The sequence below is a fragment of the Prionailurus bengalensis genome, chromosome D4, assembly GCF_016509475.1.
Source record: "Prionailurus bengalensis isolate Pbe53 chromosome D4, Fcat_Pben_1.1_paternal_pri, whole genome shotgun sequence".
NCBI classification, from domain to species: domain Eukaryota; kingdom Metazoa; phylum Chordata; class Mammalia; order Carnivora; family Felidae; genus Prionailurus; species Prionailurus bengalensis.
The window spans coordinates 85,787,028-85,805,029 of record NC_057359.1 but is presented as its reverse complement, the minus strand read 5'-3'; the positions used below and the strand labels follow the sequence as shown (position 1 = coordinate 85,805,029).

The window sequence follows — 18,002 nt, the reverse complement described above, 5'->3', positions numbered from 1 at the left end:
ATACAACTGGAAAGAATTTCTGTTACCACCAAATGTGAACTAAAACTGGGCTGAGAATTCTCTTTTTTTTTTTTTTTTTTTTTGGTCACAACCTTTTCCCTCAAAACTTGACAGGTACTGTCCCATTGCCCCCTGGCACCTATGCTGTAGGTAAGCCTGAGCCTCGCTAATTTTTTTTTCTTTGATTTAAAGGTTCCTTCTGCCAGGATGGCAATGGTATCCTCTCCTAATTTTGGCTAATTTTGCCTGGCTCACGATGAGCCCTTCTAATCTACAGATTCAGGTCCTTCTTCAGAAAAATTGAGGCTTCCTTCTATGCTGTTTGTTCTGGTCTCCAGGCTGGTTTGTTATCCACACCTTGGGGTCTCCTCTGTGGCTTTCTTGTCCCTTCTGAGCACGGCAATGTGTCTCCTCCTGACCCCTTGACATACCGCGGTGCCACAGTCTCAAATGCTGGCATCATGCGCTTCATTTCCTTCTGTACCTTAAGTCCGCAAGCTGCTTTCTCATCTCTGTCTGTTGACTCATCATCTCACTTTTCACAGCATCTCTGACTTCTCAGGGAGGACAAAGACAACCTTTGAAGCTGGGAAACCTTCTGTCCAAAGCTTGCTCCTCCTGTTTCTTGCACACCTTACTGACTTCCCTTGACACCCCTGATCTTCTCAGTGCATCCCCTCCAGTGTTCCTTCTTCCATTTGTTCATCCTTAAGTGAGGACACGTGAGACCTGGTCTGGTGTTTACCCAAAATTTGCACACATATTCCCTTTGGTCTCCTCTCTACTCACCCTAACGGATTCAAGGTTCCTTGGGCAGGGTTGTGGGTGAAGGCCACACATCTGGCACTGCATCTGGCACTCATCAACTGGGACCACTCTTTAGCAACTGTCTTCTCTTGCCTCAGTTTCCTCTTCTATAAAACTGGATAGTAGTTGAGCTCATCTTTCAACACCCTTTAGCTCTACATTTTTATGGTACTCATAACACATCATACAGATTTAAAAGTTTCATTCGTTTGGAGTCAATTATCAAGGAATTTGCTCAACATATGTAAGAACAAGTAATAACCTATTTCTTAAGAAAAACTCACTGTACTTTATTTCAAGTTAAGCAAACCACAAATATTAAGTTCAAGAAATAGGCTTCATTTGATTATATATAAGAAAAAGGAGAATTAGGGGCGCCTGGGTGGCTCAGTCAGTTGGGCGACCGACTTTGGCTCAGGTCATGATCTTGCAGTCTGTGAGTTCGAGCCCCGCATCGGGCTCTGTGCTGACAGCTCAGAGCCTGGAGCCTGTTTCAGATTCTGTGTCTCCGTCTCTCTCTGACCCTCCCCCGTTCATGTTCTCTGTCTCAAAAATAAATAAACATTAAAAAAAAAAAAAAAGAAAAAGGAGAATTATAAATAATTTACCAAAAGCTAGCAGAGTACATGGCCCAGGGATGTACTGGGTATGAGATGCATACAAGAAAAAATGAAACAAGAAATGTATACAAGAAGGCAGAAGTTTGGTGCCTGGGTGGCTCAGTTGGTTAAGCAACTGACTTCGGCTCAGGTCATGATCTCACAGTTTGTGAGTTCAAGCCCCACACTGGGCTTCCTGTTGTCAGTGCAGAGCCTGCTTCGGATTCTCTGTCTCTCTCTCTCTCTCTCTCTCTCTCTCTCTCTCTCTCTCAAATTAATTAATTAATTAAACATTAAAAAAACTTTAAAAAGAAGGCAAGAGCTATACACAAGCAATGGAGAATCAGCCTTTCTCTTCCTGTCAGGCTGCCCAGCCCCCCACCAATTCCATAACCTTCAGTCTTGTCTAAACACTAGAAACCAGGTGGGAACACTGTAACAACCATGTCATTGCTGGACCTGTCTTTTCAGAGACACAAGGGATAATGACACTGATCGAGAGCTTCCTATTGGCACACACATTATCCCAATTAATCCTGGCAAGCACCTGTTAGGGCACTCACTCCTCCATGTTCTCTGCCACTCCAACATGTCCCATTGGGCAGGCCAAGAATGCAACTCTGACCAGCCTTTACCCAGGCCACTTTTCAAGGTTGTGCTTGCAGTGGGCAGCTTTGAGGGATGAGACAATGTCTCCCTCAGGGCTGAAAAGCAAGCTTGCTTACTGCCTGCTATAAAGCACCTGGTGCCCCCAGCACAGTGTTTCTCAGTCCTGACACAGAAGCACAGCCTCCATCTGGGCCAATGGCATCACCCCCATGGAATGTGGGGGAAGGGAAATGGACACACACGCTAATGTTTATGCTAACAATAAAGTCCTTTGCCTCTGACTCAGGCATTACACATACAAAAAGATGAAAGAAAAGAAAAGAAAAGAAAAGAAAAGAAAAGAAAAGAAAAGAAGAGAAAAGAAGAGAAAAGAAGAGAAAAGAAAGAAAGAAGACAGGGGAAGTTCTCCCTCCTAACTCACCCCAACCTGAATCCTGTAACCCACCTCTCCTAGATCCCATAACAGAGCTCAGTATTCATCTTCCCATCTTTAACTCCAGGTTATGTTCTTTAACTCAAACTCATCTGGAGCCTCCACTGCTGTTTGGGGTCAAGCTTAGCAATTCCTTCTGGCTTTGAAAGCCAAATGTCCCAACAATGTAATAACCATTCCTTCCCTTGCTCTTGTGTAACTCCTGATGGCTCATGAATTAAGGTCCTGTGCATGTTAGCAAAGAAATCATTTCTTTTCCAGGAATCTGTTTTCCTGCTCTTACCCAAGAGCCATATGGAATTAATAAATTACTGCTTTATAATAAGTTGTGAAGGTTCAATCATTTATAGGCCATATATCTGAGACTCCACATATTTTAAATGGGGCCAATAATGGTGATGCTGGCCCCCAATAACCATCCTCCTCTCCTTCTTTAGTAACAGAAATTCTGGTCTGTAGGTGGACACATGGCTTCCCTGAATAGAGATTACATTTCCCAACCTCCCTTACTGCTAGGTGTGGCCATATGACCAAGATCAGGCCAATGAGATGCAAGAAATGGCATGCACAAATTCTGGAAAGTGGCCCTCAAAGGCTGGAATGCAGATGCAAAAGCTAGAGCTCCAGCAGCCATTTCAGGCCTTGAAGTGACCTCAGACTTGGAAGTCATTCCCAAGATAGCCTCATGATGGAACAACAAGATAGAAGGAACCTGAGTCTCTGACCATATAGGCTCTATACCTACCCTGAGCTGATTATCTCTTGACTTCTCACACATGAGAAGTTTCTATCTTATTTGTCTTTGTTATGTCTTTGTTATTTTAGTTTTCTGTCACTTATACTCCAAACTACAAAAATGGCTCCCTCATAAGGATAGAGATAAATGTTATATGAGAATATGTATCACAAAAGATATCCAATAGATGTCAATTTTTATATTCCCCCAACTAAGGGTCTAGCACTATTTTTACACATAGCAGACAAACTCAAACATTTGTTGAAATGAACAGGAATCTAGAAGAATGAAGGCCATTTCCGTGCCCTAAAATTTTTTTAATGTTTTTACCAATTTCTTTTTCCAGATAAATATCACTATTTTATCAAGTTTTGTAGACTATCTCATTGGAATTGCCAACATTTGGAGATATGGCATTATCACTATTACTATGTGTAGACTTCCCTGGAAAGAGCCAGAAGTTGATTGCTTGATCAACTGATTGATTTTCATCTTATCCATTCAAGAAACATTTTCCCCCCACGCCCTCAAAAAAACATTTAGTAAGAGGCTACTCAGTAACAAGCCTCATCATAAAAATGAGACTTTGGCATTAACAACCAAACACTAGGTAAATAATCCGTAATGCCACCTCCCCCAGTATCCACCAAAATACTCAGAAAGATAGAAGAGGTGATACAAATCTATACCATCACTAAAGACTAAGGCTAATGTGCTAATTGGTCCTTATCACCTCCAATTATTGATCCAGGATCAACAGCTGAGCCTATTATTGCTGAAGTCCTTTACATCATACGTGTGCTACATTGGTGGGGTTTAGTCCAGTGGAGAAATCAGCAGAGGTATTCACGCAAGGATCATATTATCATCAGCAGCATTACTACTGTTATTTACTGAACCATTACTCTGTGATAGACACTTTGTCAAGCACCTTCTCTGTACTAATATACCACTGAGTTCTTATAAAAATTCTCTAAGATGGGTAGTGCTATCACACCCATTTAATGTGAGAAAACGCACCCTAGCAAGTGAGGCCCCAGGAGGTCAGGTGACCTACCCAAGGACACTGTCAATAAAAGTATCTTCACTGGCTGTGGTAGTGAGTCCTTAGGCAAAGGCAGGATTTGAACCCAGTTCAGTCAGCCCCATTTTCAGAACCACTTCTCTGTGTTCCATCCCACGAGAGCTGAACAGCGTTTTATGTTCTGTACTGGTACACGTACTCCCATCCACTCATCTGCTCCCTTCTCTTTGCTAAACATTGAGGTTTTTCAACCAATGAACATTAATCCTTTTTCTTTCTCCTTTTGTGAGAGGCAAATGGCTTCATATCAGGGTGGTGGGCCCTGATATCAAGGACAGCTACTCACCTCCAATTATCCCTGATCCTTTCTCACCACTCTTCAGCTGTGGTTTTCAGCACCAGGGCCAGTGCCAACTAGGTCTCCGTCTCTGCCCTACACTCCCAGGTTTTGGGGTCAGGGTATTACTTAAAGATGCCTGTGGCATCACACATCAGATTCTCGTTGGCTCTTCACTGGGTTCTGTAAGCTGATCTCTGTCAGGCATTTAGGCCTACCAAGGGGGTGGACTTCCACTTTGGTCAATTTAGGACACCCTTCATGAGCAGTCTGGGTAAATCTCATGTACACTAACTCTAAGACCCATCTGTAAGTTCTGGAAGTTGTACACCAGGCTCTGACCTGCTGCCCAAGCTCAGGACACACAGGAGACCAAGAATGCACAACCCCAGTCACAGGGCTCCCACATCACTTTAGTCCAGTCTGCACGGTTTTGTCATCTTCCTGGACTTCCTCGCACAGCTCTGACAGCTCCCGATCCTGGGATCTAGACACACACCCTTCCCACTGAGGCTGGGGCCCCGACTTTCCTGCTTCAGGAACCAGAGATTTCAAACCAAAAGAGCAGCAGTAGCAGGCACGGTGCACTGCCTGAGGAGGTCTCAGGGAAGATGAAGGGTTGAGACACTGGCCGCGGCCAAGAGCCTCTCTCGGTCTTTTGCACACAGAAGCAAAAGGAACTAATGTTGGACTGTCTCCAACATTAGTGAAAATAAAAGTGTCAGCAGGAAGCCTGGGGCACCCAGCTTCAAGGGCAGGGGCAGAGGCGCTGCAGACAGCGAGCTGGAGGGGATGCCCCAGCCACCAGTCTCCACACCATTATCTTCCTAGGTTATTACTTTCTCACTGACCCTCCTCCAGCTCCTTCTCTGATTCTTCTATGTGCTCCATCCCTCGCACTGGTGCTCCCCAGCACTCCAGCCAGGATCCCGTGCCCACTATGCAGGAACTTCCTGGGTGACCCACCTCTCTCCTATCACTTTGGGCCAGCTATACAAGGATGACCCCAAGTCTTTCTCTCTTAGCCAGCAGGGTATTGGAGCCACCTGTGAAGGCTCCACAGCATACAGATGACCAGTCTCTCTCCCCCAAACACCACTGAGGATCCTGATGCTCCAAAGACTGAGGACCACTGCTCTGGCCCAGATCTTTCTCTGAGCTCCAGGCAAGCAGGCCAGCTGCCAAAACGCTGTCCCACAGGCCTCCCAAACTCAGCTTGGCTGTTGCCAACACTGAATTCACTACTTCCTCCTCCTCAACCCAATACCCCTGTCTTGTTCCTTATCTCTGCAACTGGCCCAGCCCTTAATATCACTAAAGTGAGAAACCCTGATACTGCCCTCCCATCCACTAAATATGCAAGAAAGGAGGCCTCTTCCTCAGCTTCTCCCAAACCTGCCTCCTCCTCTCCAGCCCCATGGCCAAGCTCAGGGGCAAGAGCCCTGCACTCATCTCCCCCACACCATCCTCTGCACCAGGGTCACAACCGGCAGTGTTTTCCTCCTCCCGTAACTCTGGAACGGTACTCCGCTGGCCACAGGACACCATCTGAACTCCCAAGCACTGCCTTCGAGTCCCTCTGAGAACTGACCCTGAACCACACCTCTGACCTCATCTCCTGCCAGCGTCTCCTCCCCGTGTTCATGAGCTTCACCCTCTAGCAATGCCAGGCAGCTCACCACTCCTGACACACAGCATGTTCTTTCCCGCTTCTGTTACTCTGCAGTCTGTGTCCTCTGCCTGTGTCCCTCTTTGCCTGGGAAACTGAAAACCCATCTTTAAGATCCTGTGAGTCTGGTTCCATCCCACAAGCTCCCATTTCTACTGCTTGCCATCCCTGACGCAGCATCACCACTCTCATCTATTTACTCCTGTGTGTCAGGTCCGTGGGCTCCTGAGGGCAAAGCCTGCGGTGCCAAACCCAGGTGCGAGCTCAGGAAATGTGGAATGAAAACCACTAATGAGATCAAAAAGCAAAGAAAGCAACCAATCTTGAAGGCAATAAAAATAAACCCAACTGCTATCTTGGAAACCGTGGCAGGTATTGTTTCAGTAACAGACGCTTTCGGTGATAGATGGGAATTATGTAAAACAAGAGTCAGCAAGAGCCTGTCGGGGATGCCTGCACAGGTCAAGAAAACAGCACCGGGACCACCAACCACCAGGGTGTGAACACCACAGAGTTTCCCTCGCAACTCAGACCTCCAGCCACACTGGCTCTCTGTTAACGTCTGGAATTCGCCATGCCCTTGTCCCAACTGGAACCATGACCATGCAGCCGCCACCTGTTCGCCTGGTCAACTCCAACTCATCTTTTCTGTGGAAAGTGGCTCTTGGCCTTGCCAGCAGGTAGAGCTGCCCTGTTTACAGTCGCCAGGCACCTTCTACTCCTCCTCTGTAGCCATCTTCAGTGCTTCAGTTAATGTTTTCTATGCTTGTAATTGTTTTTGTACTTATTTTTATACTTCTTTAACTTTGCTGCTAGATAATGAGTTAAGAGACAGCAAGGACCAGATTCATCTTTTTTTCTGTACTGTGGCCCCACACTCAGCAGGCCCTGAACAGAAATGGATGGATTATGGATGGATGGATGGATGGATGGATGGACAGACAGATGGACTGACAGGCAGGTAGGTCTAAAAGACAGGCAAGAACAAGGAATAAGGCTGCCTTTCATTGCTGGTACAATAGTTCCACATCATCCAGCTCTCTTTACTCTGACTCGACCCTCACAAAGCAATCTCAGATTTTAAAACTGGGGCTTTTTGAGGTACCTGGGAGACTCAGTTGGTTGAGCACCCGATTGCGGCTCAAGTCATGATCTCACAGTTCGTGAGTTCAAGCCCTGCGTCAGGCTCTCTGCTGTCAATGCAAAGCCCGCTTCGTATCCTCTGTCCCTCCCTCTCTCTGCCCCTCCCCTGCTCGCTCGCTCGCTCTCTCTCTCAAAAATAAACACTTAATATAAATAAAATAAGAAAGGATAAAAATAAAACTGGGGCTTTCCTACTGAAGAAAGGACACATACACACCAGGGATATTCCTGTTTATTTGGAAAGCAGGTGTCAGAACAAACTGACACACTTGCATTCTGGCTTCGTATCCGGTGATTTTTCTATAATTCCAGGCTGCTGTCTCTGTTCCAAAAGGATATTGGCTATATTTATAAAACTAGGTTCCAAGAATCTCTCAGCCTTTAAGAAGCCCCCTAAGATCATGATGAAGCTCCCTAAGATCAATATGCATATTGCCACCAGACCCCAGAGCTGCACACAAAGTAAGTCAGGACTTAGTTCCTCCGACTCAACAAAGGACCTCAATGCAGAGGTTTTCATCAGAGGTAAATGCTTCTTCATGAACATGGTCTATGTGCAACATTTTATGTCCTGCAGGAAGTTGTTACGAAATGCAATGTACAAATGGATGTGCTAAAGTCCATAGGATTTGCTGGGTGGAGAATCAGGACACAGAGTATGAAACCCTGGCAAAGTCCCACCCTCAGCAGTGGGAAGAGTGGACTCCGTGCCCTTAACTTTCAGGACGGACTGACACCACATCTGATGAGTGCAAAGTTCACAACAGTGCTCATTGCAAAAGAGCCCTGTAGCAGGTATACCCAGAGAAAGTAGAGAAATAAGCTAACTAGAGCAACCTGGCAGGTTTGAAAACAGCAAGAGAATGCTGTCTATCAATCATCAAAATCTTATCTAAAAGATTCTAATCTTCTAATCTTATCAAAAAGCTTCCCAACAAGAACAAATTCTAATCTTAGTTGTCAACCCATCAGCACATGCATTAGTAATTACTGTACTTTACAAGGAAGATCAGGGTTTCCTAGTCCCTAGAATGAAAACAGACCTTAAAACCCTCACTGCAAATTGCACTCCTTAAGTTCCATTATCAGGAAACGAAAATAACTAAAACTAAGAGAAACTATCACAAGTACCTTTTTCAATGAACACGTTTCCTTATCTCACCTATGACTCTTCCAATGTCAGAAACCACACCTTGAGGCAGCACAGGGTGCAAGAAAAGACAACGGAGGAGCCCTCAGTTTCTCCCACAGCTACATCTTGGGCAACTTGCTTGGCCTCCATTTTCTCCCATGCACCTCAAAGATTGCCTTGTAAGAACCAAGACGACCCTGAAAAAACAGGTGTCAAGAGACTTTGTAAAGTGTTGAGATATTTCACAATGAAGGGACCTCAGATCCAACGTTCTCATTTCACAGATTCAAATCAGTTACTGGACACTCACCATTCACTTCATTTATTCATTTGACAAACACTTATGGGGTACCTGCTATGTGCCAGATGCTATGACAGGCCCTAAAGACCCAATGGTGAACAAAACAGCCCTAGTCCAGGATCTGACAGCACTACGGGAGACAGACATCACCAACCACTGCACGACAAAGCATCTTGTTACACCCAGCAGGCCATGCTTGAGATCTGGTCTTTTTTCTAAGGGAGGTCAGAAGCCACTGAAGGGTTTTAAGCAGAGAACCACATACAACTCATTCTGGCTGCCTTGTACTAGCCCTGGGCTAGGCCCAGGATATGGCAAGAACAAATGCAGGCTCTTACTCTACAAAATCGGCCGGCAGGGAGGGGGGCGGGGGTGGTGTTCACCAGGAAGTCCTCATTAGTCACAGAGTGTTATGACACACTACAGGAGGGTGTTGTGGGAGCCTGTGGGGGGAACAGTCTAGAAATGCTAGTGGGCCGAAAGTGTTGGAGATATGGTGCCCAGAGGAAAAACAAATCAAAACACAGCTACAGAAAGGACACGCAATAAAAAATACCTCAAAATGCGGGGCGCCTGGGTGGCGCAGTCGGTTAGGCGTCCGACTTCAGCCAGGTCACGATCTCGTGGTCCGGGAGTTCGAGCCCCGCGTCAGGCTCTGGGCTGATGGCTCGGAGCCTGGAGCCTGTTTCCGATTCTGTGTCTCCCTCTCTCTCTGCCCCTCCCCCGTTCATGCTCTGTCTCTCTCTGTCCCAAAAATAAATAAAAAACGGTGAAAAAAAAAAAAAAAACCTCAAAATGGTCAAAGTCACCGATTCCACATAACAAACTTTGGTGCCACAAAAAGAGACACAGCATATTCTCCTGAATTTATTAATTTGTTTTCCATAAATATTTAATTACTCAGAAATGTATCAAAAGCACAGATTTCTCTTGACCTAATTATCAAGCTTATACAAGAGTGGGTGAGAATTATTATAGCCAATAAACATGAATTTAATTATACTCATCAGTCTTTCTTTCATCCTTACGAAGAGAAGATGATTTTCAAAGACATCTTTGAGTGTTGAGGCCAAATATTTAAATTTCTTGATTAGTCAAGTAATTGTCTTCACCTTAAAATAAAACCTTATAATAAAAATATTTAAATCTTCATCTCATTTTTTTTTAATTTTTTTGTTTAATGTTTGTTTATTGTCGAAGGAGAGAGAGACAGAGCGTGAGTGAGATAGGGGCAGAGAGTGGGGGAGACACAGAATCCAAAGCAGGTTCCAGGCTCTAAGCTGTCAGCACAGAGTCCAATGCCGGGCTTGAACTCACGAGCCATGAGATCATGACCTAAGCCGAAGGCTGACGCTTAACCCACTGGGCCACCCAGGAGCCCCTAAAAATATTTAAATCTTAAAGAGGAAAAATATAATGTTGCATCCGTTCATATTAAAGACCCTCCATTTAACGTGGAGTCACAGAACAAGGAGACAGAAACAACTTGGGAAACGAGCCTTCATTTCCTGGACCAGCCTGAGACAAGGCCCCCCCTCACAGTGACTCCATCCTCTCCCTTACCAACAGCCAACTGCTTTTGTGGGTGTGCACTTGCATCCAGTCCCAACACAAGCTGAGTTCCTCCTGCCAGCCTGGATGACCCTACTAGCCCCTCCCACCGAGGACATCTGAGTTTTAACATATTCCTTGTGCGATAACTCAAGTAACTTCCATAGGCAGTAAATTAACATCCCCTAAAAAAGCATTCTGCAAGCACGCTAACAATGGATGAAGAGAACATTATTCTAGCTCACATCTACTGGGTGCTCATGATGTGTGAACTCTATGCTGAGCCCCATTCCACATGATCACCTTGAAGCCTTTTAGGAACCATATGGAGGTAAGTACCATTGTGAAAAGTACGGGAGATGATTCATTTTCAGAAACATCAAATAAAAGCTGTACTACTTAACAGCAGGATTACATTACAACCTACTGGACATATGTATGAACCCCGCCCCACCCAGCCCACAGTGGAGTCCCAAACCCTTAGATACTTCATTTCCTGGTTCTTCTTCCCCTCTCTGATTCGCAAACTTACTTTCACGGGCTTTGCAATGAGCATGCGCCAAAGAACAAAGGAGGGACGGAGAGTCTCTGCATCCCTCAGGAAATGTACATTTGTTCCAATTAGACTCCTTTTTGCTTACACGAGCATAGGCGATGTCTGGGTAAGGCTGTAACCTCTGTAGTATTCAGCCAATGAGGAATCAGGGGAGGAACTTGCATACTAGGAGATAAATTTCTGCTGTAACTGCCCCAAGTGTGCCGGTCTGTCAGACACCCGCTCTGACAAGAATGTTCATTGAAACCTTGCTTCACTGCATCCCTCCTTTGATTGGGTCAAGTGGGCTTATTTCCCACATCATCACACTTCCTATATCAATGAGGAAACAGAGGAGTGGTCACTTGACCAAAGCCACCAGGGTTTTGAGTGGTGGAGTTAGGACCCATACCCACATTGGCCTGACTCTAGAGTCTGCACTTTAAGCTCTGATGTCAGGAGATAAATCTCCTACAGAGAACATAATGGAGTCAAAAGCTCTGCAGAAAAACTGTGGGACAATTTGTCATTCTGGGTCTTCATTGCCTCTGCTCTCCTCCGTAAGTGCATGTGAAACAAGCCTGGCTTATGCCTCCCCTTGGGGAAAAGATGTGGAATTGATCAGTGCAGGTGATCCAATGAAGAAAAGGTGCTCACGACGGTGCTGGGCTGGAAACTACCTTTGAGAAGGGCTTGTGTAAAAAAAAAAAAAAAAAAAAAAAGGGAGAGGAAACACTTGTGGACAAACCCATAACTCGGGGTTCACGGGGCCCATGAGGAGTATCCCTAGAACTCCTCGAGTTCTTTGTGACTTCAGAGCTGGTTTCTCAGACACCATGGCCGTCTTCTTTACCACTGGCACCATTACCACTATACTAGAAACCAGAGAAAACAACTGAAGAGGTGCTCCTCAGTGCTCCAAAAGAACCACGAATAACATGTGAGCAGTCTGTAGGAACAGCTTTCTATCAGGCACCAGGCTAAACGTGCCACTGCATTATTTCACTGGATCTTCAACAAGAGTCCTAAGTTAGACAACACTGCTATCCCCATTTAGCAAATCAGTAAACAAGACACAAACAGGAAGACATTTGCCCAAGGCCTTATGTGTGGAAGAGCCAGAATTTGAACCCAGGTCTGCCTGGCTCCAGAGCATGAATCCGCTTGGCCCCTTGACTTGAGGTCTTCTGTCACAGTCACTTGCCTTCTGATCACCTTCTGTTTGCATGTGGCTCCTCCCCCAACCATGAGCTCCTCAAAGGCAGGGACAGGACTCCTTCATCTCCACACATTCCCAGCATTCAGCAAAGGGTTTAGCCCAAAGCAGGAACCCAGCAAGGCTGGTGAGTGAATCCCCGCATAAAGGAAGTAAGGTCACCTCTCCTTTTAAGAAAATGGCCCTAAAAATGCCCCCAGGATGCCCCTCACAGACGCCAACCTGACCAACTGTCCACTTCCTCTGGTCAAAATCTATGCACCACTACTCTCCTCCCTTGAGCCTGCTCCTCCACAACCTCACCACAAGAGAAAGATGAGCAGCCATGCTCTGAGGAAAGTCAAGGTGGGCTTAACAAATATGAGCAGTTCATGTTTAGAGCTGTCCTTTTTTCTGCTTCCCTATCTTGTCCTGGAGCATCCGGAGCAAATAGTTCTTTCCTCTCCCATCTCTAAGACACTTTGGACAAGTACCACCGGCCACACCCAAAGCCTACAGCTAGTATATGACACAACACATGCCTGTCTGAGTCAGCACTCAAGTAGTTGGAAAGTGAAGGAACAGAGCCCAGAAACCGGGATTCACCAGAGAAATAATGACTTATCAATAAGAGCTTACCAACATCCAGTTGGTCCAGAGGTACGTCCCAATGCCCACCAAGAGCCTACCCTGAAGACTCAGCAGCAAAGACAGCAGGAGGGTTTTCCTGTGCAGGGAGGAGCCACAGACATAAACCGATGCACGCTATAACACAGTGCGTGTTCTGATCAAGGCAGACACACAATGAAAGTCAAGGGAGTACAAACAGGAGTGGTCACTTGTGCCTAGAACAGAGTAGGTTTCACAAAGGTAGGGATATTTGACCTGGGAAGCCATTCCCAAATCACCCAGGGAGAAGTCACTATTTCCTGACTACATGTCCCCTCTACTGCTCGCCACCCCAACGTTGGGCCCACCACAACTGTTGGGTAATCAGTGACTTAGGTGTCTGTCTCCCTGCACAGTATGTGAGCATCCCAAAGGCAAGGACTTTGGGCACTGTCCACGGCTCAGTCTCAACTGCCCAGGAAATATCTGCCGACAAAAAACAAAAGAGGCTGCTTCAGGTTGTTAATAACATGGCAGCTACTCCTTCTTGAGCATCTACTAAGACCTGCTATTGCTACAAGTACTTTGTATGCATGATCTCATTTCCTCCACACAAAAACCTCAAAAGGCAGATTTTATTATCATCATCCATTTACAGATAGGAAGACTGAAATGCAGAAAGATTAGGTAAATTGTCCCAAGTCATACAGCCAGTGAGTGACAGCTCAACTTTGAATCAAGGGCTGAATGGAAAGTCAGTTTTCATTCACTAACAAACAGATCCCTTTTCCTTTCTCTTTCTGCCGTCCACCTTGCATCCAGATATACGGCTGCCTGTAGTCTATTGTTCAATGGGACCAAAGCCATTTGTTTCCTAGAAAAGAACAAGGGATGTCTCTTGTTATTCTTCTAAACAATGACTGCTAACCATTACTGAGTAAACATCATGGGGAGGGCGGGGAGACATGGATAAAATTGTGCTTACAACATCAGTTGAAAACATTTATTAAGAAGGAACTGTGTGTACCAACTGGAACACAGTCCAATGTTGGAACAATTTCCAAAACAGATCAAGTGAATAAATGAAGGAGAAAAGAGGATGTACAGACACCATTCTTTCTGTAAGAGAAAGGATATATAATAAACAAGAAAAATGGTAATGGTGGTTGCCCCTAGGGAGAAGGACTGGCCCTTTATAATTTGTTCCCCTTTGAATGACTTGCCTTTTTTTTAAAGTTTATTCATTTATTTTGAGAGCAAGAGAGATGGGGGGGGCGGTTGAGAGTGAGTGAGAAAGTGAGGGGGAGAGGGAGAGGGAGAGGGAGAGGGAGAGGGAGAGGGAGAGGGAGAGGGAGAGGGAGAGGGAGAGAGAGAGAGAGAGAGAGAGAGAGAGAGAGAGAGAGAGTCACAAGCAGACTCCACCCTGTCAGTGCAAAGCCTGATGTGGGTCTTGAGCTCACGAATTCCGTGAGATCATGACCTGAGCTGAAACCAAGAGTTGAACGCTTTTTTTTTTTTAATGTTTATTTATTTTTGAGACAGAGAGAGACAGAGCATGAACGGGGGAGGGTCAGAGAGAGAAGGGGACACAGAATCCGCAGCAGGCTCCAGGCTCTGAGCTGTCAGCACAGAGCCCGATGTGGGGCTCAAACTTACAGACCATGAGATCATGACCTGAGCTGAAGTTGGACACATAACCGACGGAGCCACCCAGGCGCCCCCCCAAGAGTTGAACGCTTAACAGACTGAATCACCCAGGTGCCCCATGAACTACCTGCCTTTAAAAAGAGAAGCCATGTGTGATATTTTTTTTTTTACTTCTTAAAAAAATAAGATTAAAAACACCATTTAAAAAAACCACCTTTTGCCAGGCTTCTTCCAAATGCTCGCGTACATATAACTGCAGCTGCGAAGAAGTATGTATGCTTATGAACAAAAGCTGGGTGGACTTCATTTATGGTAAAACAGAACTGTGAAACAGCTTTGGTCTTTCATGCTGAGGTTCGCCAATTTCACTAATGTTGCAATAGGTTTTTGCAAATAAATCAAAAGCATTTTGAAGACAGAGATACAACATACATATAAGCAGCAGGGACAACGTGCCACACCTTCTTCTTAAATCCCTTCATCTGTTCCTTCAACAAGTATTTAATAAGCACCTACTACGCACTAGGCAAAGTTTTGGCAGATTTTTTTTTTTTTTAAACAGCAGGTCATTAGTTTCTTCCCCCCTGCCTTTCAGGAAAATATGACAGCATGCTGATGAGAATGCCAGAGCAAGCACAACGCTTGATGTTCTCAGTCTCACACCATCCTCACTCAGCCTAGAAAATGGAGTTCTGGCAAAGAGATTTGTTCAAAGTTATACAAGAAGTGAAGGCCTCAGAATTACCAGTCCTGCTCTCTTTACATGCCTCATGCTATTCTGTTGTGTTGAAAGATGAGTAGGCAGGGAGGGGAGAAATGGACCCTAACATTGAATGCCTGATATATCAGGTGCTTTCACATACCTTGTCTCATTTATTCTTCATAACAACCTCTCAATGTGGACATGATTATCCTTGTTTCACAAATAAGGCAAACAAAGCTCTGAGAAGTTGAGAAACTGGTGCATAAGACTTCCAACCTGACCCACCTGACTTCCAAGCCAGAGCTTTCACCCTCCATACTGAAGAGGAAAATCAATTTAAAAAGGTAGACTGGGGGCCATATCGCAAAGAGCTTCGGGTTCAATATTTTCTATTGATGAAGTTTCTCTCAATCAACCAACAATTGGTGTTGTCACTCCAATAACAAGCAAAGAGACGATCCCCTCCTTATGCAACGCATGTTCTAACTTGTGTGCCACCAAGTTTGGGCTTTCCTTTTAACCCACAGAGCATGATGGTTATCCAGAGGGCAGCAATCTCTGAGAACCATTTACACAGTTTCTGCCAGGCCAGAAAGGGAAAACATGCAAACTGCTAGACCCTCTGGGTGCCCGCCACACAAGCCCAGGCCCCAGGAAGGACCCATCCCTGAGACACCATTCCCATGATGCCACTGGGCCACCACCACCCAGCTGAGAGGTAGCGAAATAGGCCAGCGCCACAGTGGTTGGCCTCCAAAAGTTCCATACCTCCTAAAGTAAAGAAAAATGCAGGCCAGAGCAGGAGAAGCCTCTTTCTCCTGCAATGCAGGTAGGAGAAATGACAGTGTGTTCAAACTGCTAGTGAGTAGAGGTACTGTGCACCAAAAAGTCACACACATGGGTTCCCTGCTATCTTCTGGATAGGAGGGAGCCCTCTCATCTTGATTTCTTCTCTCTGCCCCTGTAGGAAGCTAATGAAATTCTCACATTCCTTTCTTTTTAGTGTCTTCCTTCTGGAACGTGGTAAAATCAGAGTTCCTACTTGGATGGGGAGGAAGAATTCCATAAGGCTCAAGCCTAAGCCTCATGATCCAGCTCAGAGTCCTCGCTGGGGCTGGGGTCTAAAGGTCAGCAAACAATTAAATGTTCCTCGGTTTCCACCTGCCATCGCTCCCTGCCACAGCTCCCTCAGTGGCCTTGATCCAAGACAGGACTGAGTCTTTTGGGCACTCTCTGCCATAAACCTCATCCCAAACTCAAACAAGAAAATGGCCTATTAGAAATACCTTTCTCTTTAAACCCCCAGTCCGTGAATCCAACCTCCCTATCGGCAAAGAGGAAGGAGACTCATAACTTTAGCCCATAATTTGCTCAATAAGCATTTTTCCATCCTAGCCTCACAAGTCCCCTGGGAGGCACACAAGGCAGGTTGCGCGCTGCTATAGATGCTCGTTTTGCAGAGGAAGACACAAAGCTCAGAGAGGTGAAAGACTCTCCGGGGGTTACACAGAGGCAAACGCTTCTGAACCCTCATTCCTGTTCTCCCCCCTCACCAGGCTGCCATGTCAGTCTTTTGGAGACTGCCATTGGGAAGATCTGCAGCAGCATCTGGTACCCGGACCCTTCAAGCTTCACACTAACTACTCTTCCAGCAAGCAACATTTCTCAAACACATTTCTGATCATCGAATGAATGCCAACCGCCGACCCCAATCGAGGCAGGCCCCCCTGCAACAGCACAGGGAAAGCCCCTGAGATCGTGAAAAACGACGCGCCCCACTTACCGCACAGCGTGTCATAGCCTAATAAACGGGGCGAGCTAAGATCCAAGTCAGCCTCAAGAGAAGCACAGGCAGGCCCGGCCAACCCCTCTGGCCCAGCGGCAACCCTCGAAGCCTCCAGAATATTCAGAAAGCCCAAAGCTCGCGCGCCCACCCAAACCCCACTACAACGGAGAGAGCTGCATTCCCTGCTCCGGAGACCACTCACCCTCCGCCAGCTCGTCACCTGAGGCACCGCTTCCGGACCTGCAACCGCTCGGTGCCCCGCCCCCCGCCCCTGCAGGTCTCCCTGGCCCCGCCCTTTGCACCTGTGGTTTTTTTCAGGCCCGGGCTCTCCAGCAGCTCAGACCTCACCTCGCAGCCCCCTCCCACTGCCTAATCTGTGGTCCCACCTTGCCCCGCCCCCACACCTGCAGCCCCCTCTTCCCCGCCCAACTGCCTCCACCAGCCCCGCCCCCAACACCTGCGGCCTGTCCCCACCTCCACCCCGGCACCCACTGCCCTTCACACCAACCCCTCGCAGGACGAGCGCGCCTAAGGCCCCCGGCCCGGCCCCCCGCGCCCCTGAACCCTCCCAACACCACCCCTGCCCCCCGGCCCCGCCTCCCTCCCCGAGGCCCCTCCCCGGCCCAGCGGCCCCTCTGGGTCCCGCCCCCCGCACCTGCAGCTCCCTGCGGCCCGGCCCTCAGGGCCCCGCCCCGCCCCGCCCCGCGGGCCGCTCCTCTCACCGCCCGCTCTCGCCGCCGCCGCTGCAGTCCCGGCCGGTCACCTTGACGCGGGCCGCAGTGGCTGCCGCCGCCTCCTCATGGCCCTGGGAGCGGCCCAGGCGGCAGCGGCGCCTTCGCTCGCAGGCCGGGGCCGGGCCGAGCCAGGCCGGGGCCGGGCCGGGCGCAGCTGGAGCGCGGGCCGACGCGGGAGCGGAGCCGGTGCCCAGCCGCAGTAGGAACCGTCCGCTCCTGGGCCTGAGCGGCGGGCCGTCCAACCAATCGGCGCGCGGCGCCAGACCAGCCCACCCAACCAGTTCGAGGCAGAGGCGGGGACACGCAAATCGGCCGGCTGGGAGCGCCAGTGCGCAGCCGCTGCAGCTTCGGTCCTCGCTGGCCTCGGCCTCAGTTCCAGCCTGAGGACGCCCTCTCAGCCTGTAAGGATGCTCTCCGCGGTCTGCACACCCCTCTCAGCGCCCTGCCACGCC

The 18,002-nt window shown here is 47.6% G+C and overlaps 1 protein-coding gene across 9 annotated transcripts in view; it reads right to left on the bottom strand.

Annotated features, from left to right (window-relative positions):
* RALGPS1 (Ral GEF with PH domain and SH3 binding motif 1) overlaps positions 1 to 17,774 on the bottom strand; it is a 275,337-nt gene extending 257,563 nt beyond the window's left edge. For 2 of the 9 annotated variants that reach the window (XM_043566967.1, XM_043566958.1), the window contains exon 1: positions 17,539 to 17,774. The gene's annotated coding sequence lies outside the window, so the exon portion shown is untranslated. The remainder of the gene's footprint in view (positions 1 to 17,538) is intronic. The other 7 variants (XM_043566964.1, XM_043566966.1, XM_043566968.1 and 4 more) reach the window with 5 other exon arrangements.
* Between the last annotated feature and the right edge of the window lie 228 nt (positions 17,775 to 18,002).